Raw genomic sequence first — 27,677 nt, 5'->3', positions numbered from 1 at the left:
GGCCGAGCGCTATTGTACTCTGTCTCCTTTAGTTCCCCAGCTGGGTTGAGCTCCCCAGTGCTAACTTGCTTGCTAACATACTTTCTGTTGACTTCTTTCACTCCCCTGTCTCATTTTTTTCACTCCCTGCCAGTGTTTCCTAGATATCCTAAATAAATGACTTGTACACACATTCTTGACCCAAAGTGGAATTCTGGGGGAACCCAACCGAAGCACACATCATGTCCTTGTTTGTCCTAATTCCAGGGCAAACTGGCTAGCAGAGCAGGGTCCACTTACGAGCAGGGTCAACATCAGCACAATGATTACACTGTCACGTCCCTCCCACCCGCTCTGTCCTGTCTCTTCTGCAGCACTGTTTGAAAATTCAACCTTGTGGGCATGACTTTTTCTCGTTCCCATATTCTATCTTATTGAGTGTCACCTCTGCACCGGGGTGATGGAGGAGAGGATAAAGAGCAGGAGGAAGAAAGAAAATCCCATCTTGTCCTATATAGGATGCTCCCTTTTTACAACAGAAGCCTGCTTGGAGCTGATCCCAAGGTGCCCATGCACCTGAGTCATGGCCAGTTGTTTTCGGCCTCACAGGACATGGCCAAGTCAGTGGCTACCCCCACTTTACTGCTGCTGCTTTCATTTGTCTCTGTCTGCCCCTCCTAATTACTTAGGTCACTTCAGACTTTAATTCTGTCTTCTAAAGTGTAACACAGCCATAATTAGGCCATATGTTAATTAGCAAGATGACGTCTTGTCACTCGTGAGAGATGTGGATCATCCCAGAAAGTACCATAGAAAGGGGAGTTCAGCAGGAAGAGGAAGTCTAAGGAGGCTGGAAGTGACTCTGTCTAGCCGAAACTACCTTAGAGAGCAGGAGAAAATGGCAGGATGCAAGAGGGCCAAAGGATGGGGTCACACAAAGAAAAAGAGCTAGAGTTGACCTCTTTTCCACTCCAGGAATGAGCTGTAAGCCAGGAGACAAGCCTGAGGCCGAGAAGCCACCAGGGATGGCAGAATCGTCTGAAGGACTGGAGGTGGCCAGGGCTGAGGTCAAGGCCCCGATGGAGGCTACGGGCAAGGTGAGTGTCAGGCATGCGTTCTCCCATCTCTTACCCCTGGAAACCTGCAGGGATGCCCATCACAAATCAAGGCCATTCTCTGCTTCCATGGCCCTTCTGAGGGGCCTGCAAGGAGGTCTGGAAGATGGGGTTCTGGTAGCTCAGAGACTCCTTCTACATGCTGTTTACTCACCCAAAGTCAGTTCCCCATTTTCTGTTAACTTAAATTGTGACATTCTTGGGATGACAAAGTTGGAAAGAGGATTGGGCAGGGCAGGATAATTTCCTATTTCAGATAGTGTCACCTTTATCACTCAGGAGACAATTTTCCAGGAAACTAATTACTCAGGGAATTTACGACTGGGTACAATGACATTTGAATTATTAAGATATTAACCTTCCTCCAGTTTGCTGTCAAAACATGATGTGACGAGAACTTGTTCTGTCATCACCCAACTAATAGATGAAAGGGACTAGGACAGTCGTTTGAAGTTTTATATTTGCTTGGATTTCGGAAAAAGACATTTGACGTAGGAACTCTCAAAGCATATCAAAGGGGAAATTTTGAGGGGTAGAGTTTGTGTTAATACTAATATTAATAAGTATTATTGTGTTTGTAGAGTTCCTACTATATTCCAAATCTTTATGGCCATTGCATCTAATACTCCTAACATCCTTCAAGGAAAGTATTATCATCCTCATTTAACTTGAGGCTCATAGATGTTGAATCATATTCAAAGATCATAGTGCCAGCTGAGACAAAGTTGAAATCTCTTATTTTTTCTAAACTCTAAACTTTGAGCTCTTTTTGGATACTGGGATCAGCAAACTCTTTCTGTAAAGGACCAGATAGTGTTTTCACTTTTGCTGGTCAGGTTATATATGTCACAACTTCTCATTTCAGCTGTTGTAGCTCATCGGTAATCATACATAATACACCAATGAATGAATGGATGTGGCTGTGTTCCAATAAAACTTTATTTACACACACTAAAATTTGTTTTTAACCTACTTTTCTTTTAAAAAAAAAAGATTTTATTTATTGATTTGCCAGAGAGAAAAAGAGACAGAGACAGAGGGAGGCAGGCAGAGGGAGAAGCAGGCTCCCCACTGAGCAGGGAGCCCAATGCGGGACTCGTTTCCAGGACCCTGGGATCATGACATGAGCCAAAGGCAGACACTTAACCAACTGAGCCACCCAGGCATCCCTACGTAATTTTTTATATATCTTGTGTTATCATTGTTCTCTGAAATTTTTTTCCCCAGACATTTAAAAAATGGTAAAATCATTCTGCTCACGGGCCATGCAAAAACAGGTGGCAGCCCAGGTTTGGCCCACAGGCTGACCCGTGCCCGCCACAAAACCACCTATCTCACATTGACTTACAGAAACAAGCGAAAGCAACCGAGCTGCATATTTTACCTAAGGGAGTCAAGCCATCCACAGGAAGAGTTATCACAACCTTTAGGACAGAGAAGCTGTAGGGAACAATGGTCCTCATTCTGGCTGTGCCATTAGCTTTAATGTATCCGCTTAGATTACACCGCAAGAACTTCGGGGTCTTGCTTACCTCTTGTCCAGAATAAGAGCGATCCCTAACGACTCTACTGTTCTTTGATTCTACTCATGGTATGCCTGCACCAAATGACTTCCATAATATCAGAATTTAAACCTGAGATGATTACTTGGATGAGGCCATCATTAACATGGGAAAGGTTGGGGGAGAAGCAGGTGTGTGGGTGACAGCAAGAGTTTGCTTGTGGACAAGTTAAGTTTGAGGCACCTAATAGACATAAATGAAGACAGTTGCTTTTAAAAACCTGGAGTTGGCAGGGGAAGGCTGGACAAGAGATTAAACTTTAGAAGTGGCCAGCATGTAGACTGAATCTGGGTATATCATAGCATTGAATAAGGTCTTTTAGGGCAAAATTTCATAACCTTGGCACTATTAACATCTGGGGAGGGTTAATTCTTTTTTGGGGGGATAATCCTTTGTTGGGGGACTGTCCCATCCTACAGCATACTTCATAGGGTGTTTAGCAACATTCCCTGGCCTCTGCTCACCCCACCCCCAGTTGTCACAACCCCAACAGCTCCAGACACTGCCACATGTCCCCTGGGGTGAAAATTGCCCTTGCTTGAGAGAGAATCACTGTCTTAAGCAAAAGGCTGAGGATGGTCCCCAGGGACCGCAACTTTGGAGGTCAGAAAGAGGAGGAGGAAATGGGGAAAGGGACTGAGAGGAGTGGCCACTGAAGTAGGAGAAAAACTCAGCTGTGAGGTCCCAACGGTTTAGGCTGGATTGGGTGTAATTGTTGAGGAAAGGCAGAGGCGGAAGTCAGACAAGAAATAATGGCCCATGGCTCAGGGATGAGCCCCGGTGAACCCCACTGCGTTTCCTTTATGGGACCCCCAGTGGTCATAGGGGTGGCAAGGCACATGAAGCATTAGGTCATATGTTTTCTAACTGCATGACAGTGCATTGGACAGTGTTTTCTAGTAGGGAACTAAACTAGATAGCCGGTTAAAAGTAACATTTACAAACCAAAGATAGAGGCTGCTCCATGTTTCTTCTTTTTCATTTTATTTTTAGAAATAATCCTCAGAGGATAAAAATGTTATTGTCTGGGTGCAGGAGAAAAGCTAGAACAGAAATAGAGTTGCTATGGTTTTGAGGGAAAGCAAAAGGGACTCAAGACCTGGGGCTTTTGCCATTCTGAGCTGCAGGGTGGATCTTCTTTGTTTTGTTGTCTCTTCTCTTACTTCATGTCTAACGGTAGTAAAAAAAAAAAAAAAAAAAAGTTGAAAGATGTGAACTTGAACTTGTGTGAACTCTCTCTTTATGCATTTAAAAATGAAGAGCTATGACTTAATGAAGGCCCAATATAAAGATTATGAAAATCAGTCCCTCATGTTGAAATTGATGTCATTAGACAAGAGTTCCTCTTAGTCACATGCCTGATAGTAAAGGATGGAAGAAGCCATGGTGTATACTTTCTCCTTTTTATATTTGTCTTCTCACTCTGAAATGAAGATAGTAAGTTTACCTCATGAGGTTACTATATAAAACTGCCTAACAGTGCCTAGTCGGGCTTCCGTAAATGTTTAAAAAGAATACCAGTGTGTATCCTGCTTGTGGTGGTGGTTGCGCATGTCTCAACATATAATAAAATTCTATAGAACTAGACACTGAAGCTCCACCCCCCAAAAAGTATAGCAAAAGAGTGAAATCCAAATGAGATTATTAGCTGAGTTGGTAATATTCTATCAATGTTAGTTTCTGGTTTTGACAGTGCACCATAGTTATGTAAGATGTTCTCATTTGGGGAAGCTGGGTACAGGTACAGAGAACTCTATTATTTTTGCAACTTCTTGTGAGTCTTAAGCTATTTCAAATAGAAAAGCATTAAAAACAAATACTTAGGGGCACCTGGGTGGCTCAGTGGGTTAAGCCTATGCCTTCGGCTCAGGTCATGATCCCAGGGTCCTTTGGGCCCTCTGCTCAGCGGGGAGCCTGGTTCCCCCCCACCCCCTCTCTCTGCCTGCTTCTCTGCCTACCTGTGATCTCTGTCTGTCAAATAAATAAATACAATTAAAAAAAAAACAAATACTTAGATGTTAAAATAGATCACAGAGGCCCCCCAACCCGTTTGTCACTATTGCATACCTCCGAATCATTTGGTTTTGTTGTCAACTCTACCTTGTAGTTTCATTTTTATTTTATTGGAGAGTCATATCATGAGCAAATCAGATTATCAGGTTTTATTTGTAAGTGAGAATGTAGAATCAAATCACTCTATGTTTACACTAATGCAATAGGTTATAACCCCCAGATTGTGATCATAAATTGATCTTAATAAATACGTAGTCATGAAACCCAACAATAGGTGAAAGTCTGAAATTAAGCAGAATTACCATTTAGTCTTTAGTTTTGGAATATTTTATTTTTGGATCGTCCAAGACTCATCTAAGTTTGCCAAAGAAATTTTCACACAACACATCCTTAAATTCCCTGAGAAGTAGAAAGTAGAGGTGGCTTGCATACTTTTTTAGGTGAGAATTTCTACTTCAGCAGATTTTGGGGAGGGCAAGCCTCCTCTATCTTGCTGATATGCCTAAGATGTGATCTATTTATATTACAAACCATATGCAGAGCCTGGCAAGCCTTTCTGTAAATGAGCTCATCGGTTCTGCCCTAAAATAGGAGGCTGGAAGGAGGGTGCCAAAGACATTAGAGACCTTTCCCAACCATTACACCTCTTGGTGCTCATTGAACAGGAAGGATAAACAAAATCTATGAGTTCTGATAGGAAGGATAAATAAAAAATACCTATCAAGGGGAACAGCATGCTTTCCTTGGTCTTCTTTGCTGGCCATCAAAGTCAAGTTCTTAAAGACTTGAGTACTTTTTAATGGATTTTCCTTTTCTGTGTTTGTACAAATTGCAAGTAAAGATAATTTCAAATTTGTCATACTGATGGGCCTCCTTCAAAGTGTGATGAGTTTTATCTAGAGCTTCATTCAAAGCAACCAGTATTTATAGAACATTTTATCCAGTGTTAAGTCATTAGATTTATCTGTAAGGAAATAGAGAAGAGCAGTTGCTGACCTTAAGAGGCTCCCAGACAAGTAGGAAAGAGATGAGAAAACAAAGAAAAGTATTACAAAATGACAAGCACAGCCAGAGAAACACATACAAGCTCCAGAGAAAGGAGTAAGACGGAGGTCATTAACTATTTAGGACAGTATGGCTCAAACCGAGCCTACAAAAGGGTGTCCTCTTGGAGTGTGTTGTTTGCTACAAGAATGTAAAAATTTTGTGTTTTCATTTCTCTCTGTCTCTCTCTCTTTTTTAAGACTTTGTTTATTTCTTTGACACAGAGAGAGAGATCACAAGTAGGCAGAGCAGCAGGCAGAGAGAGGCCAGGAAGCAGGCTCCCTGCTGAGCAGAGAGCCGGATGAGTGGCTCGATCCCAGGACCCTGAGATCATGACCTGAGCTGAAGGCAGAGGCTTAACCCACTGAGCTACCCAGGAGCCCCATTTTTTTCCTTTCTTTTTAAGATTTTATTTATTTATTTGAGAGAGAGAGAGCAAGCGAGTGAGCAGAAGCATCGGAAGCTAGAGTGGGAGAGGGAGAAGCAGGCTCCCCACTGTGCAGGAAGCCCAATGTGGGACTCAATCCCAAGACCCTGAGATCATAATCTGAACGGAAGGCTGATGCTTAACCGAGTGAGCCATCCAGGCAACCCAGAATCTTGTGTTTTCATTAGGTGGAAATTATATGTATACACATTTATTTTTTTCTAGTTATCTGGATGAGTGTGTATCAAAAAAATTTATTGTAGAGAGAACATTTAACATGAGATCTACCCTCTTAACAAATTCTTTTTTAAAAAAGATTTTACTTATTTATTTATTTGACAGAGGGAGAGCACAAGCATGGGACTGGCAGGCAGAGGGAGAGGGAAAAGCAGGCTCCCACGGAGAAGGCAACCCAATGCGGGGACTCGATCCCAGGACCCTGGGGTCATGACCTGAGCCAAAGGCAGATGCTTATCTGACTGAGCCACCCAACCACCCTCCCCACCCTTAACAAATTCTAAACTGCATAATACAGTATTGTTAACTATAGGCACAGTGTTGTAGCCAGATCTCTAAAATTTATTCATCTTGCAAAACTGAAACTTTAACCTGTTGAGTAGTGTCTCCCCATTCTCCTCTCTTCCCAGCATCTGGCAACCACTGTTCTATTCTCTGCTTCTATGAAGTTGACTACACTGAGTTCCTCATCTAAGTGGAATCATATAGCATTTGCCTTCTGTGGCTGGCTTATTTCACTTAGCATAATGTCCTCCAAGTTCATTTATGTTGTAACAAATAGCAGAATTTCCTTCTTTTTTTTTTTTAAAGCAGAATAATATTCCATTGTATGGATATGCCACATTTTTTTCTTTATCCATTTGTCCACCCTTGGACATTTAGGTTGTTTGCACATCTTTGTTACTGTGAATTGGATGAGCCTTTATCTTATTGAATGCTCATGTCCACATGCTTTTAGTGCATTTGCATTTATAAACTGTTCAAACGAGAGTTTTGCTTTAGTTTGGATAGAGGGAGTAGATAAGAAAACCCGAGTTATTCCACAGCACACATAGTTGGAAATATGGGATTCAGAGAACCTGAACTAGAATGTCAGTGGCCTATTCTGAGTTACAGGCTGATGTTTTGCATAGATGCCATCTTTATTTGTTCCAACCAGCAAAGCTTCCTTAACAAGAAGTGTGGTGGTACATACTCAATGAAGAATTTGTATATTCCTAATTTCAACCACAGCTGTTTAAGATATCCAGTTAGTTTCTGAATAATGCCCCAGTGCTTACCGTGCCTATAACTAAACAGGAAAGCTGTGCCTATGACAGACCCTTTCCCCTCTCCATATTCTTGTAATAAGCAAGGCAGCATCAATTTTAGTACTTTGAAGAAAAGGCCAAAGGAGTCATAGGTACATTGGCAGTATGTGAATCAGAAATTGCATTCAACTGCTAGTAATAAAAACCCATAAAAGGGTGGCTTAAATTATGGCTCTATTAGTCCACAGTGGGTAGTCTAAGACTGCTATAGTAATTACATGATATAACCAGGGACCTATACTCCTTTTGGCTTTGTGCTTTGACATCTGAATCCTCCTGTTCTCAAAATGGCTGTCAGAGCTCTAGCCATCTTATTTTCATTTTAGCCATAGAGAAGGGGAAGAGCAAAGAGAAAAGAAGGTATATGCCCACTGTGTTAACCCCTTAAAATTGCCTTCCTAAAAGTCCACTTTGGTGACTTTTACCTGTATCACATTGACCAGGACTATCTCAAACACTCCTAGTTGTAAGAGAAACAGGAAATTTTGTTTTTAGCTCATCACATTGCCCCTTCAAATAACCTCAGGTTTCAAATAATACAAAAAAGAGAAAAATAGATATTTGGTAGACAGCCAGTACCCTCTGGACATCAGGATCTTATTATCACTGGGCTCTTGATCCAACTTGAATAACTACCTGATTCCAAACTTCTTGAAATATGAAAGGAATAAAACCCCTATTTGTTAAGGTAGTGTTATCTAGATGTTTGTAATTCACAGCTCAACATATTCCAAACTGAAACAAATACGAACACTGCTTATTGATGTTGAAGATGTGAAGTTGACTCTTTTTACCAGGAATTACAAATTAAAATATATTCAGAACTAGAGAGGCGGTGTGAGTGAATGATGCTGGTTGAGGAAGGGGCCATGACAACCTGGAGAGTGTGTGGCTCATCCCAAGTGGGCTATCACTGCTGCTGGTGGACTGAGACGGTTATTTTCATACAGGATGACTAGCCCCTACTACCAGATAAAAACACTTAAAAAGAACAAGAAAAGTAGATCTTAAAAAAAAAAAAAAGATTTTATTTTTAAGTAATCTCTACACCCACCGTGGGGCTTGAACTCACAACCCTGAGATCAAAAGTCACACACTTCACAGAGTGAGCCAGCCTGGCGCCCCAGAAAGATGGATCTTTATGCATATAACAGGGTAAGAAAATCCTTTTCATACCACATTCTAGATATGAAGAAAATGAGCTCATTCTATTACTTAGTCTGTAATTTTGGCCTCTCCCAATCTCCCTTCCTGTGGCTAGAGGAAAAACACAAGAAGACACAAGCAACACCTAAAAGTCAAACTTGTTTAAATGTTACTCCACTCTGAAGTTCCAGGAAATGTTTTCCTCTTTTCTAAATTATTAAGGTATAATTCAGATACCAAAAAAATTCACCTTCAGAAGTTTATAATTCAGTAGTTTTTAGAATATTCACAAAGTTGTACAATCGCCACAAGGAACCCCCAAAACCCATACCCATTAGTGGTCACTCCCCTCCCTCCAGCCCCTGGCCACCGCTAACCTACTTCCTGTCTCTGTGAATTTGCCTACTCTAGAGATGTCATATAAATGGAATCATGTAATACGTGGCTCTTTGTGACTGGCTTTTTTTAATTTAATATGTTTTTAGGGTTTATCCCTGTGTAACATGTATCAATACGTCATTCCTTTGTATGTCTGAATAGTTTCCATTGTATGGATAAACCACACCCTGTTTATCTGTAAGTTGTTGGACATCTTGTGTTGTCTCCACTTTTTTGGCTATTATGGATAATGTGCTATGAACATTTGTGTACAAGTCTTTTTGTAGACTATGTTTTCACTTCTCTCTCTTTTTTTTTTAAGATTTTGTTTATTTATTTGACAGAGATCACAAGTAGGCAGAGAGGCAGGCAGAGAGAGAGGAAGGAAAGCAGGCTCCCCGCTGAGCAGAGAGCCCGATGCGGGGCTTGATCCCAAGACCCTGGGATCATGACCTGAGCCGAAAGCAGAGGCTTCAACCCACTGAGCCACCCAGGCGCCCCATGTTTTCACTTCTCTTATGTATATGCCTAGGAGTGAAATTGCTGGGTCAAATAGGAGCTTTGTGTTTAACTTTTTGAGGAGCTGTCCAAAGTGGCTGTACCAATTTCCACTCCCACCAGCAGTGAGTGAGCATTCCAGTTTCTCCACCTCTTGCCAACTCTTGTCATTGTCTGTCTTTTTGATTATAGCCATCCTAGTGGGTATGAAGTGCTATGTCACTGTGGTTTCAATTTTTTTCCCTTAATGACTAATACTGTTGAACATCTTTTCATATACATGTTGGCCATTTGTAGATCTACTTTGGAGAAATGTTGATTTAAACCCTTTACCTACATTAAAAAATAAGTTACATCTTTTTATTACTGAGTTGTAAGCTTTTCATATTGTTTTTATTTATTTATATGTTTGGTGACAGAGAGAGAGTGAGAGAGAGCACAAGCAAGGGGGGGGGGCTGAGGGAGAGAGAGGAGCAGACTCCTCACCGAGCAGGGAGCCCAGTGTGGGTTTGATCCCAGGACCCCAGGATCATGACCTGAGCCAAAGGTAGATGTTTAACTTACTGAGCCACCCACACACCCTTTTTATATGTTATAGTCATATTGGAGGTTGTTTCAAACATTTCAACAAATGGTTGAAAATTGCTGACTAATATGGTTTAAACTAGTATAAAAATACCCAGTTTCCTACTGCTTTTCTCCCTAGAAGAGCATTGACGTGTGTGGGGTAGGGTGTAGTTTTTGTAACCTCGTGGCAGGTGGGAAGAGTCCAGCTCTTTGGGCTACCTTCTGGGTTCTGGAAGCATTATTACTTGTTCCCTTGGGTGCTGCTATCTTGGCAGGCATGTGTGGCTCACATCTTTGATGGGGGAAGCAGTGATATGGCCACTCTTGGCTTTGCAAGGGTCTTGTGTTGCAGTGGCTTCTTTGGCCTCAGATCTTTCTCTTGTCACTGCACATTCCTCTGAAGTCTGACCCAGACTTTCATTTGGCTGCTCTAATAAAATACCAAAGATTGAGTATCTAGTAACAACAAAAATGAGTTTCTCACAATTCTGGGAGCTGGAAGTCCAAGATCAGAGTGAGAGTCCTCTTCTGAGTCACAGACTTCTTATTGTATCCTCACATGGCAGAAAAGGCTAGTGAGATCTGTGGGCTCTCTTTTATAAGAGCACGAATCTCATTCATAAGGGCTCCACCCTTATGACCTAATCACCTACTAATACCATCACCTTTGGGGGTTGGGATTTCAACATATGATTTGGGGGGAGTAGGTCAAAAACATTGAGACCATAGCAGTCTTGATTTAAGTGGTCTTCTATAGAATCTTCAGTGGATGCCACCTTACCCCCTCTGTGGCCATTCTCTTTAGCAAATTCTACATTCAGAAGCTCAGCTTTTTTCCATAGTGGAAAGCAGGGTAGTCTGAGCAAGCTGAATTTGAGGGTCTCCTCCTGCATGACTTGGTTATCAGGCAAGGTATATGATTGCACTTCAGAGACATATGAGATCTTCATCTGTTGCAGATTGTGTTCTCCTGCATTTGCCCATGATGTCTCTCCTTTGCCAGGCACAAGCTAAGGAAAAGAAATCAGGAGGCCCAACTCTCTACTATCCTCTCCTGCTTTTCTCTCTCTTTCTGAGAGTTCCTCAGATCAGAAGACAGGAGGGTGTAATAGGGTTCTTCAGGAAAACAGAACCTGTGTGTGTGTGTGTGTGTGTGTGTGTGTGTCTAAAGATATTTACTAGAAGGAATTGTCTCATGTTATTATGGAGGCTGACGAGTCCTAAGATCTGTAGGGTGACTCAGCAGGCTGGAGACTCAGCAGAGACAACAGTATAGTTCAAGTCTGAATCCAAAGGACTGAGAATCAGAAGAGCCAGTAGTGTCATTCCAGTCTGAAGGCCAGCAGGCTCAAGACCCTGGAAGAGCCAACGTTTCAGTTAGAATCCCAAGGTGGGAAAAAGCCAGTGTACGAGTTTGAAAGCTATTAGGCAGGACGAGTTCTCCTCTTACTTGGGAACGGGTCAGCCTTTTTGTTCTATTTAAGCCTTCAAGTGATTAGACAAGACCCAACCAAGTTAGGGAGGGCAATCTGCTTTACCTAGTGCGCCAGTTTAAGTTTCCATCTCCCTCAAAAACACCTTCACAGAAATACTGAGAATAGTGTTTGACCAAATATCTGAGCACTGTGTGGCTTGGTAAGTTCATACATAAAATTAACCATCACAGAGGGCTGCTGCTTAGCTTCCGTCATAGCTAGGGTGACCCATAAAATGGATCCTGTGACCTGGAATGCATTTGAGAGCTGAAAGGAGGTATTACCTGGAGGGGCTGAAGGGACGACACGTGTAAAACGGGACCGTATGGGGACGCCTGGGTGGCTCAGTGGGTTAAGCAGCTGCCTTCGGCTCAGGTCATGATCCCAGCGTCCTGGGATCGAGTCCCACATCGGGCTCCTTGCTCAGCAGGGAGCCTGCTTCTCCCTCTGCCTCTGCCTGACATTCTGTCTGCCTGTGCTCGCTCTCTCCCCCCCACTCCCTCTGATAAATAAATAAAATCTTTAAAAAAAAAAAAAAGCTAAAAAAAAAAACGGGACCGTACAAGTCAGGCCAGGCTGTCTAGTGAGCTTCCACGGGATATTCTCTGTCTGTCGTGACATGTGTCCAGCTGGCAGAGACGGATTAGCTACTGTCAGGGTACTGTGGACATCTGTGAGGCCGGGTCCTCAAAGCTTGTTCCTTGGCAAACTTAAGAGGGCCATAAAGTAATTGCAAAAATCCTCTCTCAAGCAATAAGTTAGTTTTGGAGGATTAGTGCCCTGCTCTATAAACCTGATGTTAAAGACCTGGAGATTAATATTTCCTTGGGTTTTCTCTTCAGATTTTTTTTTCTTTAATGAATTCCAGTCTCTCTCCAGGCAGCTGTATGACCAGATGTTAGGGTGAAGGTCATAAAATTGAGAAGGCAAAAGAATGAAGCACAAAAGAAATAAGAAAAGAGTACTTCGGTTACAGGTGACATTTCTCAGTTTAAAATACTGGGAAGCTAATTTAACTTAGAAATTTCTATTTAAATTAAACAAAAAACATTTATGTCATTGTTCACCCAGGAGCTCACAGTTTGCGACCCTTGCTGGGCACATCACAGATGAGTTTTGTTATAGAATCAGGCTGGTAGGGCCAGGGAAGGAGCAGTAGAGAGAAAGGAGAGAGCATTACTGCTTCCCCTCACAGAATGAAGGGCCAAGAGATGGTGCCTCTGATGGAGGGAACATGAAATAGAGAAACAGAAGTGTACTTAGTAGCAGTATTGACCAGTGGAGGTCTTTTTTTTTTTTTTTGAAGGTTTTATTTAATTATTTGACAGACAGAGACCACAAGTAGGCAGAGAGGCAGGCAGAGAGAGGAAGGGAAGCTGACTCACTGCCTAGCAGAGAGCCCAATGTGGGACTCGATTCCAGGAATCTGGGATCATGACCTGAGCTGAAGGCAGAGGCTTTAACCCACTGAGCCACCCAGGCGCCCCCCAGTGGAGTTCTTGATCTGAAGCTATAACCAGAATATATACCCAAGCATAAGTGGACCCTGAATATTAGTGAAAGCATCCCTTTCCCAAATGAGAGAGTTGAGAACAACATCTCCTTTTTTGAACTTAAATATATAATATTTAGGGAAAGAGTTGAAATAGCCAAATGTCTACCTATAATACTGAACTTGAACTCGAATTACTTTTTTAAAAAGATGTTATTTATTTCAGAGAGAGAGAGAGCCTGTGTGCACAAGTCAGGGAGAGGGTAGAGAGAGAAGCAGACTCCCCACTGAGCAGGGAGCCTGATGAGGAACTTAATCCCAGGACTCTGGGATCTTGACCTGAGCTGAAGACAGACGCTTAACCATATGGGTCACCCAGGCACCCCTAACTTGAACTTTAATTATATCTACATGTTTTAAATCTCATGTCATATAAAATATAGTTATGCAAAACTGCTCTTTTTTACCCTCATGTCTCATGAACCAATTTTTTTTCAAACTCCACACGTGCACATTGACATTCATTTCTCCTCCATCAAGAGCCACTTGAAGACAGTACCATATTCACTTCCACGAAGTTGATTGTAGCACTTTTTTATTCTCAGCATGGTGCTGCCATTAGAAATTTTACCATGATTCACATATGCCCATTACTTTGCTGTAAGCTCCCCAATGTACGTATTTAATGTATTATAATAAATTGATTAAAAAAAATAACTTGTATGCAGTGGCACCGTGAGCTGCAGTTTGAAGTCCTTTCTCCAGAAATGGTGACTCGATCTGTGTTAAATTTATTTACCTTCCCCCATCATGTCAAGTGACCTCTATAAGCATTCAAGCTGAGTTTGATTGAGGTCATTTCAGGTTAATGTGTCTTCCCCAAATAGCACTTTGTTGTTCAAAATTACGTAGTTGGGAGAATGCCTACTGTTTGTAATATGAAAATCTTAATAAAGACTTTATTTTATTTTGTTAGAACTTTATTAATGATGGGATGATTTTGAGGAAAAATCTTGCCTTACATTTGGATAAATACAGAATTTTGGGAAGAAGGGCTACTGGAAATTTGGGGGTGAGAGAGATAGGTTAAATCTCATCTACAGTAGCAGAAAATTAATAGAAGTTTAATTTTGATAAACCAAGAAATTGTGACATAAAGTGTACTATCTAGAGATACTGTGTCGACTACTAGATGATCAAATATGTGTAATAGTTTCAGTTAGTAGCTTGTGGGGAGCTAGACCGGAACAGGATAAGTTTGAGTCAAGAAATTTGTTGTTCAGGGGCGTCTGGCTGGCACAGTCAGTAGAGCATGCAGCTCTTGATCTCAGGGTCATGAGTTCAAGCCCCACGTTGGGTGTAGAGATTGCTTAAATAAACTTTAAAAATCTTTAAAAGAAATTTGTTGTTCATTATAAAATAACTTAAACTACAATGCAGTAAAATGGAACATGTTAAAGCTGGGTGTTACAACAGTCCAGATGAGAGACAATGAACCATGTCATTGGTGATGAGGGTGGAGGGAAGAGGTAGACTTTAGAGCTGCCTGGAGATAGAACTGATGGGGCTTCATGCCTGGATTATGGAAGTTCATGGGGAAGGAAGAGTACAGGATGACTTCTGGTTTCCCAACTTTGGAGACTGGATAAATATGGTGCCAAGTTGGAAATGCATGAACAGGGGAGTAAATGACAATGGGATCCATTGTGAACACCCATACTCTTGGCATCTGTGCCCTGTTAAAGTGAGGGTAAATTGGAAGTACAGGAGATACACATTTGGGATCCATCAACATATGAGTGTAGATATGGCCATAGGAGTGAATAGATTGCCCAGTAGAGGTGTGTTACTAACAAGGCTGGGGATTGGGCTTTGGGGAAACCACCACTGTTAGAAGGAGGGAGAGAGAATCCAATGAAGGAGGTTGAGACAAAATAGACCCAAGACAAAGAAGGTCTAAGCCAAGGAAAAGGGAAGTGTTAAAGAAAGAGTATTTAGTAGTGTTAGATTTCTAAGGAATACCAAGCAAAATAAGGAATGAACAGTATCCAGTTGATTTGGCACAATTCTTTTATATTTCCTAATCAAGGCTGTGAACTTCTTACTTCTGTCTACAATCAATTTAAAGGAAGCTTTTGGAGAAGGTATGGTATAGGAAGGTTTAGTTGAAATAAACTCAATATTCATCAGTAGGATGATGACCCTATCCAAAACAAATGATTGTGCTCTTTGCCCAAATTTGCTTGTGGCCCCACACAGTGATAACCTCACAAGCATCTAAACTGAGCCCCTGCCTCTGTCCTTCAGGACCTCAGGGTCACTCTGAGTCTGGCTTGCTATCTGGTTGTCCCTGATTCCTGCCTCATTTTCCTGCAAAGCCTATCTATAAGGCAAGGGCTTCAATATTTTGGTGGGATTTCTGTTGAATAGATATGAGATTTGTCTCCAAACACTTGCTGGTATCTTTCTGATGCCCACTGATATACCAACACGGTGGGCATTATGGAGCTATAGGTTGGCTCAGTGTAAGGATGACTCTCAGACAAGGTGATTCAAGGAGGTGTTGAAAGAGTTAATCGAGGAGGCACCAAATTTCCATTCTCTGAAGGTCTTCCAGCATAGACCAGATGACCTTTCAGCAGTCCTGCCACGGAGAAAAGAATTCATCCACTGGGTGACCTTTAAAATCCCTTCTTGTCCTAAGAAGTCAGTGGTCTCTCAACACCAAATAGAGCATAGAAATCAGGGAAGCTCAGGGTTGGACGGGACTTTAAGAGGTCATCTGATTCACTTCATACCAAATAAATACATCCCTCCTACTGCCTTATTGAAGAGGAACATCCCTACTTTTTTTAATAATAAACTTTTTTTAGAGCCTTTTAGATTCGCAGCAAAATTGAGGGGAAAGCATGGAGAGTACTTCTATACCCCCCACCCCCACACTTATACAACCTTACCCACTATCAATATGCCTCACTAGAGTGGTACATTTGTTACGGTTTATAAACCTACATTGACACAATCGTATCACCCAAACTCTGTAGTTTATATTATGGTTGTGTGTGTGCACACACTCCATAGGTTTTGACAAATATATAATGTCTATGTATATGTCTACCACAGTAGTATCATACAGAATAGTTAAACTATCCTAAAAATCCTCTATATTCTGCCTATTCATCCCTCTCTCCCCCCAAGCCCCTGTCAACCATAATCTTTTTACTGTCTTTATAGTTTTGTCTTTTCTAGAATGTTATAAAGTTGGAATCATATGATATGTTGCCTTTTCAGATCGACTTCTTTCTCTTACTAATATGTGTCGAAGGTTCCTTCCTGGCTTTTTATGGCTCGATAGCTCATTTCTTCGTAGTACTGAAGAATAGTCCATTGTCTGAAGGGACCACTGTTTATTTATCCATTCACCTAGAGAAGGACATCTTGGTTGCTTCCAATTTTGGGAATTTTAAATAAAGCTGCTATAAACATCTCTGTTAAGGTTTTCGTATGGACATAAGTTTTCAGTTCACTTGGGTAAACACCAAGGAGTGCAATCGCTGGATCATATGGTAAGAGTATTTATAATTCTGCAGGAGACTGCCAAACTGTCTTCCAAAGTGTCTATACGGTTTTGCGTTCCCACCAGCAATGAGTGAGAGCATTCCTGTTGCTCCACATCCTTGCCCACATGTGGTGTTGTCAGCGTTTTGGATTTTGGCCATTCCCCAGCTTCTGTTTGAATGCTTAAACAATGGTAACCCACCATGTCAGAAATTCAGAACTTGTTTAATGGCTGGGCAAGGAAGGCCTTATAGAGTAGTAAACTGAGATGGAGTTTGTGTATATAGCATCTCTGCCTGGAAAGTGTTCAATCTGGGCCGTGTCTCCTCTGGCAACTGAGCTCACTGAATGGCGGTTCCCTTCCTTACGTGTCCTAGCCTCCCTTGTAGTTGGGCTGGGGCAGTGTGACTGAGCTCTGGCCAATGGGAATGAGAGAGGCGAAGCTTCACTATACTTCTGAGTCCCCTAAGAGTCTGAGTGCTCCTGCCTTTTCCTGTTTTGTATGTTCAGAGGACTTGGAGCCCATGTGATACAGATGAAGCAGCTGTAAAGCACCCGACCTCTGTGAGCTCAGACCTCAGAATAGCTGTGAAACAGACCTCCCTCCCTACTTTGAAACCGGTATTTTGAGCAGGAAATAAACTTTGTTGTGTTAAACCACTGAGATTCCAGGGTGAATTTGTTACCTCACGTAGTCTAGCCTAACCAGATCTCTCTTTGCTGACCCTTAGGTTTCCTCTTGGAGCTCAATCCTTTTCTCTCTATCCAGTTGGAATTCCCTTCTGTGCTTGTGCTAAACTTCAACTTCAGACCTCTTTAGTTGTGTTTGGCCACGTGACCCATCTCACAAGGCTTTCGGAATGTGCCCTATGTCAATAAGGTTCCCAGTCTCCCAATTCATTCTTGGAAGCCCATCTTTGTCTTTGGCCTCTGTGGGAATCTCTGTGTTCACTCTTCTGTCCAGTCCTTCCATTGGCTCTCCACTGATTTCTCAGAGCCTCACTAATACTGGCATTCCAGTCTTGAGTACTCTCAGTGACAATGCCCCTCACTTGACAATTATAAATGAAGTAGCCATTCTATTTCTAGAAGGGACTAACTGATATAGGATACCAGGTTTTTCCTTAAGTGAGTTTAATGTGCCTGATGAAAACTGTTCTATTTGTTCAACCTCCATCCTCTGGACTTGTCAAAATTTCTTCTCATTTGTCCATGTAGTAGACTTGTCAGTAACTGAAGTTGGAAAACTATCATGTTTTTTCTAATTTCTTCTCTTACCTAGGATATCTGTCTTTATCCAGATGAATACATATGTGGTTTTTACACAAGTAAAACCTTCCTGATAATATGAAAATGCAATTGTAAAAAGACATTTATTTCAGTATGTAAATATAATTAATATTATACCTTTAACACAAGAGAGATGAACTTGTTTAAAAAAACCATAACGTGTGTAGGCTGTATGATTATACCTATAATCCATCTGCTTTTTATATATCTTTCAGTTTTCTTGATAAGATTTCACTTGGGGTTGAAACTTGGCAAAGCCTTAGTCTGACAGCAATTTTTAAAATACAAAATGTGAGAAAAGGAGAAAAGGATCTGTTATATTTTTCAATTACAAAAGCACTAGGGCAAGAAATAGCTCAGTTATCTTCTTTTCTTTTTTATGAACTCAAAGTCCAAAAAAGAGAGAGGGTTGGAAGAATAAAACCCTAGTATCTTTTAACTTAAAAAAAATAAACTTGCTCTAGATATTTAAATGGGCAAAGTAACCAATGACCTCTTAGAAGTCAAGGAGGCCACTATAATTTAAAAGTACAGTTGACCCTTGAACAACTCTAGTTTGAGCTGCATGGGTCCACTTGTATGTGGTTGTTTCATAGAACAGTACTGTAAATGTATTTGCCTTGTGATTTTCTTAAAAATATTTTCTTTAGCTCACTTTATTGTAATAATACAGCGTATAATGCATATAACATACAAACTCTGTGTTCATCGACAGTTGATATTATCGGTAAGGCTTCGGGTCAGTGGCAGGTAGTAGTGAAGTTTGCATGGAGGTGGGGAGAGGTCAGTGCCCCTGATGACCATGTTATTCAAGGGTCAACTGTACATTGAAAAGAATCCATTCTGCCATCGTATTTTCCCAGTATTTCTTGTCTTCGAAAGCCGGAAGGGCTATGTACTTCTCTCAAGTTCAGAGGGACTCTGGCAACCTGTTCTCCTCCTCTGGTTCATTTAGCTCACATGCCTTTTCCTATTTAATCTCATCACTGTTGGGTTTTCTCTCCCTTATCCTTCCATCTCCTCATCAAAGCAGCAAGATTACACGGAGCCAGCAGGACAAAGGAAACACACACACACACACACACACACACACACACACACACACACATACACACATGCCTGCTGTTTGTGTGGGCAAACGCACGAGATGAAAGTAGGCACGTACGGGGCAGCATTGTGGCAGCTTAGGAAGTGGAGTGTGAGGTGGGGCTGTGGGAGGAGCAGCCCTGAGCCCGGAGCTAGAGGGACAGGGCCCTGAGGAAGAAGCCAAGTTGGGTTAGATGATTTCCTGGAGATGATCTCCTCTTCCTCCTGCCCTCCCTCTCCCTTTCCCCAGCTTCTTTCCTGGTCTTAACTTGACTTCCTCTTTCTCTCTGTGTTTTCCACAATTTTGTCCTTTCTCTGCTTTCCGCAGCTCTTACTACTCTTCTTCCCGCAACTTGTGCCCTTCTTTCCCAGTTTCTCACTTGCCATGTGTGCAGGAGGCCCGAGGCTGCTATCTTTAAAAGGCCTTCTTGTGAGGTCCCTGGTTGGCATCTGGGCACTCTGCCTTTGAAACCCTCTCTCAGTGCGAGGCTGTTTTGCCCACCCGGGGCACTGAGAACCTGCTTCCTTCCGGGCATCCAGCCGCTGGGCCGTTGTGGAGGGTCATGATGCTGATGTGACAGACCCAGACCCCCAAGAAAAACCCTGAACTCGGAGTTTTCAGGAAGACGTCGCCGGGCAGAACCCCGCAAGTGTTGCTGCATGTTCTTGCTGGAGGAACACGTTCCTTCCTGCTGCTAGGGAGAGAGCAGGAAATACGGGCATGGATTCCTCTAGACTCCTCCTGCTGGGTCCTTTCCTTTTACTGATTGCGGGAAGGCGTCGTACCCCTGAGTGAGACTTCTTCTGAATCCCGCGAGTCCTTCTAGCAAATCACTGAACGTATGGGTGGTCTTAGGACTCCCGAAACGCATACCAAAGCTAACGTTTTACCTGGCTCATCTTTGCGGCCTTTAAAGTGGCATTTAAAAGTCAGAAAAAGTACTGCTGATTTTTTTTTTTTTTAATCTTGAGAAAGTTATTACTCTTCCCCACTGAGAAGAAACTTACTTAAAAGAAGAGGTGACGGGAGTGGACACTACCACATACGAGGCACGGTGCTAAGTTCCTCTATACATTGTGTCATTTAATTAACATCCCTGTGAGGTAGTTCTGTCACCTATTTTGAAGGCAGGAAACTGACTCACTAAAGATCACAAAGATGGGAGTCGGAGGGCAAAACTTCAGTGGTTTAGTTTTGCTTAATGAACATTTATTGAATGACGAACAGCAGTGTGTTAGGCACAAGAGAGAAAGTGATCAGCGAGACTGAGAGCCAATTATAAAGTTGTTCACTAGGCAGACCCTTAACCAAATGAGCCACCCAGGTGCCCCTCCTCCTTTTAAAAGATTTTATTTATTTATTTAAAGAGAGAGTGAGAGAGTTGGTCACTATTTAGGGAGGAGACAGAGAAACCTAACCATTTTGCTCTGGTGAAAGCTTAAAAATATATACCTGGGGGGGGTGCCTGGATGACTCAGTGGGTTAAGCATCTGCCTTCGGCTCAGGTCATGATCCTGGAGTCTCAGGATTGAATCCCGCATCGGACTCCCTGCTCCCCGGAGAGTCTGCTTCTCCTGCTGACCCTCTCCCCTTTCATGCTTGCGCTCTCTCTTAAGTAGATAAATAAAATATTAAAAAAAAAAATATATATATATATGTATATACATATATATATATATACCTGGTGTGCTGGGGAATTTGAAATTGGGCTTTTTAAAGTTCATTATTGCCATGGCCCTCCTTTCTTTCAAGGGACATACATATGAGAAAATGAAAAAGTTGTGTGTTGTTTTTGAATAATTTTTATTAGGTTTTGAAATATAAAAGAAGTATATGTTCATGACCAAAATGTCTGACAGTTCAAAAACACCAAAGTGAAAGGTCAAAATCCATGTCTGGTTTTCTTTCTTTCTTTCTTTTAGCTTTTATTTATTTATTTGACAAAGAGAGAGAGATCACAGGTAGGAAGAGTGCCAGGCAGAGAGAGAGGGAAGCAGGCTCCCTGCTGAGCAGAGAGCCCGATGCGGGACTCGATCCCAGGACCCTGAGACCATGACCTGAGCCGAAGGCAGAGGCTTAACCCACTGAGCCACCCAGGCACCCCATGCATCTGGTTTTCAATAATAGCCCCCATTCCATTCCCCTGAGAGAGCCACTTTTCCATTTTTCTATTGCCTTACATGTTCGTTAGTGCTAGAAAATATCAAATAAAAGGATATGAGCCTAAAAATTCCTAAATTTAATCCTTAAAAAAATCACTTTTCTTACAGCCTTTCTGGGCAGAGTTTAAGCATCCTGCCTGCCCATGGCCATGTTGGACTGAGTATATGTTTCTGATGATGAATTATATTTCTGACGATGAATTATATTTAAGTTTATCTTTGAATTCATTTTTTTTAAAAGATTTTATATATTAGAGTCTCGAGAGCACAAGTGGGGTGAAGGGGCAGGAGTGAGTAGGGGAGGGGTAGAGGGAGAAGGAGAATTCGACTCCCCACGGAGCAGGGAGCCCAAGGACTGGGGGCTCTATCCCAGGACCCTGGGATCATGACCTGAGCTGAAGGCAGGCACTTAACTGACTGAGTCACGCAGGCTCCACTCTTTGAGTTCATTTTTAAACTGAAAAAAAAAAGAAAGAGAGAAAGAAAGAAAAAGAGTTGTATTTCAATACATGTCTTTTTCATTAAAAAAAAAAAAAATCCTACCAGTTAATGCTTTACATTAGGAATCTCAAATCTTTATGTCGATGTTGGATTTTAAGAAAGCTATTTCGAAATGTTCCTGGATTCAGTTTTTTAAAAGCTGAGATTTTGTTTCTTCTGTTCTGAATTTGGAAAAAAAAAATCTTACTTTCCTAAGGATTTATTCTTGGTAAAAGAATAGTGTGACAAAAATAGATTTATGCTCAGCTACTACAGAAATAGGTGATAATGGGTAGAAATGATAAATAATCAGAATAACAGAGGGTCATGATTTATGTTAGAACTGGAAGGAATCCTAGAGCTCATCTGGCACGTCCCCTCATTTTGCATGTAGAGCTCTCCATACTGCTAATGATGAGAAGCAGAAATGACTGTTGATCCACAATGAGACGACAGTTTGTGGTTCGTTTTTTGTTTCCTGTTTTTATCCTAGAGGCTACTTTTTGTTTGTCCCTGGTTGTGAGTATTCCTATGTATGTTTGGGGAATTTTAAACAGTACAACCTGAGTAATTAAGGAGTAGAAAAGCCACTATGTTCCGTCTGATTCAGGAGAATGGCTCAGTCTCACCATGCTTATTCCTACGAATTTAAACTAAGTAAATTCAGTCCAGATTAACTCATCAAGAATTTAACACAAATTCCTGCCTTCTATTTACTTTATCTCATGGGAATAGGACCCTCAACATGAAGAATTAGAAAGCAATATCAGAGTTCAAATGTGAGATACAAACCAAAGGTACTAGAAGGATATTCAGACATTTTTATGGGTTTAAAAGGCAGTTTTCTTACTTGTAAAATAAAGATTTTGGATTAAGTTAACCCAGTGGTTTTCTTTTTAAATTTTTAGTACATTTATGGACTTGTATAACCATTATCACAGTCTTGTTTTAGGATTTTCCCATTACCCTCACAATTTTTCTTGAGCCCATTTGTAGACAATTCCCAGCCCAATTCTCCCAGCCCCATCCCTACCAGGCCCAGGCAAACACGATCTGCTTTCTCTCTCTAGAACAGAGTTGTCTGCTGCAATTTCATATACATGGAATTGTATAATAATAGTCTTTTGCATCTCTCTTCTTTTAGTTAGCATACTTTTTTGAGCTTCCTCCAGGTCTTAGCCAGTACCAGTAGTTTGTTTTCATTGCTGAGCAACATTCTATTATATGCATGTGTCACATTGTGTTTCTAGAGTCACCTGTAGATGGACGTTTAGGTCATTTTTACTTTTTGACTATTACAAAGAATGCTGCTTTGAACATTCACATTCACATACAAGTGTTGTGTGGACATATGCTTTCATTTCTCTTGGGTAGGTTCCTGGGCGTAGACATGCTGGTTTGTATGATAAATTTAATTTTTAAAGAAACTGCCAAACTGTTTTACAAAGTGGCTGTACCATTTTGCAAACTTACCAGCAGTATGTAAGTGTTCTAGTTTCTCCAAATGACTAATGGCGTACATCCTTTCATGTGCTTATTATTTATTTGTGTGTCTTTCTTGGTAAAATTACTATTTGTGGCTCCTACTCATTTTTAAAATTGGCTTGTGTTTTTATTGAGTTACAGGAGTTCTTTATGTATTCTGGATACAAAAAACTAAAAAAATAAATGTTTAAATCTTGAACTCTTCTTATGGATTTTGTCAACAAAGGATTTTGGGAAGTACCTGGCTTTAGCTTAGGTATGATGACAATAGAAATTTTCAAGAGGAGCCAAACTCACACCTTGGAATGCAAATTATGTATAGTTTACCTATAGGAACAGGTATAAATTTGTACAGAAATCCCAATTCTAACAGATATACAGTAAGATTCTGTTCTCAACTTGTAATTCTTTATCACAAGGAAGCTAATGAAATCCTTTTGTCTGGTATAACTAAGAAAAGAATTGTTATGGTCCAGTGGCAAGATTCCTTTCTTCACTACATATTAGCTGAAAAATGGATGATGAGTGAAGTGGGGATTGGGATGTTCCTGTGTGTCCATTTCACATCATCTGGACCACATAGTCATACTTCTACTTGGGAATTACTTATGTATGAGCAGGAAGGAAGGCAGCACCAGGCTTCATCAGTAAAATGGACCACACTCCTCACACTTCTCAGAGCTTATGGTGACAACACTGTATGACTTCAGACTTTTCAAGTTTCTTGTGACTTCTCTTATGGCCCAGTCTATAGTCTATCCTGTAGGATATTTCTTTTTTTTTTTTTTTTAAAGATTTTATTTATTTGTTTATTTGTCAGAATGAGCGAGAGAAAGAGACAGGAGAGTACAAGCAGAGTGGTAGGCAGAGGCAGAGAGAGAAGCAGGCTCCCTGGGACTTGATCCCAGGACCCTGAGATCATGACCTGAGCCGATGGCAGTGGCTTAACCCACTGAGCCACCCAAGTGCACCTATCCTGTAGGATGTTTCATGTGTGCTTTAAAAGAATGCTTACTAGGAAGACTCTCATAGAAGAAGTTGATGCTGACTATAAAGTAACTTGTGAAATGTACTTTGAATCAGTTTCTGACACCACTATGTAAATGAGGTTTCTTCCTATTCTCCTAAGGTAAACTTAACAAGGAGATGCATATTTATGGTGCAAATTATTAAGAAAGCAAATATACTTGCAGAAATCTTCAAAAATGTAGCTGTCAAAATATTTTGTTTTTCCTATCACTGGTTTTAATAAACAGGTGAAGGTGTGAAGATATTATTTTTTTTCTCACCATATTCTTCAACATTTATGTACATAAGAGAGCCTTAGTAAGACCATTCCCATGGTTGAACTGAGCTATTTGGCATTTATTTAATTAAAAACTTACTCATATACTGCACATGGGAAGAACTATACTTGCTAAGGACATAATTATCCAGGATATCAATTTTTATTCTCTGGCATATGAAGTTGATAATAACTAAAAGTAGGAAGCACAAAGAGGCAAAGCATAGCATTATGCAATGTTTTGAGCTTTGTCATGCAGTATTAAAAAGAAATTTCAAAGGGAACCTGGATGGCTCAGTCAGTTAAGTATCTGCCTTGGACTCAGGTCATGATCCCAAGTTCCTAGGATTGAGCCTCGTGTCGGCTCCCTGCTCAGTGGGCAACCTCCTTCTCCCTCTGCCTCTTCCCCCACCCATGCTCTCTCTCAAATAAATAAATAAAATCTTTAAAAGAAAAATTTTTATGTTTTCATGTGATAAAAATTTTGCAAAATACACTTGCTTTTGTTCTGTCAAACTTAAAACTGATCATTTTGAGATAGAATCTTGAGATGAGGTGGACATTTTTTAGGGTAATTAAAAAAAATAAAGTCCATGTTAGGACAACAGAATTCCATTTTTCCTGAAGTGAGGAAGGCCTTTTTCCAAGACTTTTGAGTTCTTGCCTTTTTGTGTTGTAGAAGGTAAATAGTTAAGATTGCTTTGTTATTCAGTTTATCACTGCTATAGAAATAACGTTGAGGTTGAAGTTCAGGGAAGAATTGTTTTCTCCACATATTTTAAGAGTTTTGCTTTTGGAGTTATTTACCACCTGACATTTGTCTCTTGTTACTGGTTTCCCCTGGAGTTTAGGCTAGCTGCTGCTGCCTCCTCACAGGAATGGCTCCCGGTTCCTCCCTGATGTTTTCACTCTGCCTGTGTCCTTCTCCTTCTTTGGGGATATGTTCCTGTTGTTGGACGTGGTTTTTCTGGTCTTTATATTTGAGGATTTGGACTGTCATTTCTATTAACTCTGCTTAACTTTTGCCTTGTGTGTTGCAAACTCCCAAGAATTATTGTTGACTTAAATGAGTCAAATGAGGAATTAAATGCAGCAAGGCTACTTCTCAGGACAGTATAAAATTAAGAACTCATTTGCCAGAGCACTTGAAATCGTTGACAATAGGCATATATTTTGGAAATAATAGTTTCTCAATTTACTATTTTCTACAAATGCATTGCTATAGTCCTTGGCTGGCTGCTGTATGCAGAGTTATTATATGTGGTTACTATTTCTCATGTTAATCACTTTTTTGAGATTGAGATGTGAGAAGAACTTTCTGGTTGAGAATTTTCAATGGGATGTTGGCCTGAGGTTCTGCTTCTTCCGGGATATATCTGGACTCTGTACTTGAACCCACTGCGTGACTCAGGTGACATTTGCAATCCTGATTCATCCCTTACCAGCAGCATATTGATGCCAGAGGATGTTTCCTGATGATCATCAGTGTTCCTTTTGGTCAGATATACTTGGTTGTTCCAGGAAGGGGAGTTGGCAGCTTAGAGCCAATTGCTACTTGACTAGCTATTAGTGATGTGTTCTTTTCCCTCTGGGTGTCAGCTCCCCGAGGGCTCTGTGACAATCATACTTTAATAATATTTAGAGGGCACGAATTGTCTTGGAGAAAATGTTTCTGCCTTGGAAGCATCTTATGAGGTTCTTGAAATCTGATTATAAATGAACTCATGAAAGAGATAAAAATTTTATAAGCCAGTTGGATTTTCCCTAAACCAAGTTAGGAATACACGGTTTGTTTGTTGCTTCAGGTAACACAAGTGGAGTTTAAAGGGCTTACTGTAAACCTCAAATTCCAGGTTATCCTTGGAGATAAAGATTGATTGATTGATCTTCATTTGCTACTGATTGTTCTTTTATTGACGTTTACAAGGTTCTCTACGTAAGAGTAGTTACTTTGGAGATTGTCTTTTTAGTCTAAGACTCTTGAATTCACCTGAAACACTTTCTCAGAGGATTTAATTTTTTAAAAATACAATAGCAGTTAAATCTTTGCTTTGAGAGTCTTAAGAAACTTATAGGCATTTATTGATTTTATTTCTTTGTATTAATTGTGGATGTATGTGGTACAAAGGTGAACAAGAGCGAAAAGCTCCAAGAGAAGATGGACACTGAGATCTGACATAAGTGATAAGTGATACAGTGATAAAAAGGACATAGATAGCTGAAGAGGTTTTATTAAGATTGTTAAAAGAGAAACTGAGGCATGTTTTAAGACTTTGAACAAATACCGTTGGAATTAGGCAGTACCAAACCTTAAGTGGTAAGGAGCCTTTCGCCAACAGGAGCTTGGAGAGAAACTTCTATAAAGCAAAGGAGGAAGCAAAGACAGGAAATCATTGAAGGGCTGTACCTCAAAGCCTAGCTGGCTGTTTGTGATTGGTGGTCCATAGCGTTTTGATTTCATAACCTTGAGGCATTTACAAGCTTGCATTTGGGTTTGCTTATCTAGGCTGCCCTCAGCATTCCAGCCACCTCAGTCTAATGACCTCTTTATTTTATTAATTTAACAGTTCCCACTTTTGGTCATTTTCTCATATGTGACAGAACACGTTTTGGTATTAGTGGCACTCTTTTGTTTGTTTGTTTTGTTTTTTACTTTTTTTTTTTTTAAAGTAAACTCTATGCCCAGTGAGGGGCTTGAACCCACAAGATCAAAAGCCACATGCTCCACTGACTGAGCCAGCCAGGCACCTTGGTATGAGTGCCAGTCGGTCACCATCAGAGTTAAGTTGCTCTTAATTTACTGTGAACCTCATAGGTGATGATGTCAGATCCGTGGAAGAAATATTTCTGCTGTTCATCTTGTTCCTCTTGTTTCTGTTTCTCCAAGCCCAGTGGGACCATCTGATGTGCTGCCGATGGCTGTGAACATGCACTTAAGACCTTTAAGAGGAAATAACATACCAGATCACTAAAATGATGACTTATTATAAGAATAACACTAACAGACTGGAATATACTCCTCAACCCCCATGAGCCAAGCCAATGGGTCTCAAATAAGTCAAAGAGGGGACATCAGCTTGTTTTAGCCAAGCGGCTGGTTTGTGAATTTACTGTATTTGCTGTGAGACCAGAGTGTTGGTCCAGGTGCTGCAGGAAGTATTTGCTGTGGCGCCGGCTCCTCCTTGTTCAGCCCGTAAGTCACCTAAAGCAGTTCTCTTATCCAAAACCATCTTAGCAAGAACATCTGGAGACTAATTGTGTAGCTATGGCCTGAGCAGTAGTTCAGCAATAGTTGCCCTGGTGAAG

The 27,677-nt window shown here is 41.0% G+C and overlaps 1 protein-coding gene across 3 annotated transcripts in view; it reads left to right on the top strand.

Annotated features, from left to right (window-relative positions):
• The first annotated feature begins 814 nt into the window (after positions 1–814).
• Positions 815–27,677, top strand: part of FRMPD4 (FERM and PDZ domain containing 4) — an 849,154-nt gene continuing 822,291 nt past the window's right edge. For all 3 annotated transcript variants that reach the window (XM_082717071.1, XM_082717070.1, XM_082717077.1), the window contains exon 1: positions 815–1,076. The gene's annotated coding sequence lies outside the window, so the exon portion shown is untranslated. The remainder of the gene's footprint in view (positions 1,077–27,677) is intronic.

The sequence above is a fragment of the Mustela nivalis genome (assembly GCF_964662115.1).
Source record: "Mustela nivalis genome assembly, chromosome: X".
Lineage (NCBI taxonomy): Eukaryota > Metazoa > Chordata > Mammalia > Carnivora > Mustelidae > Mustela > Mustela nivalis.
Note: the sequence above shows the minus strand (reverse complement) of the source record. Positions and strands in the feature narration are given on the sequence as shown.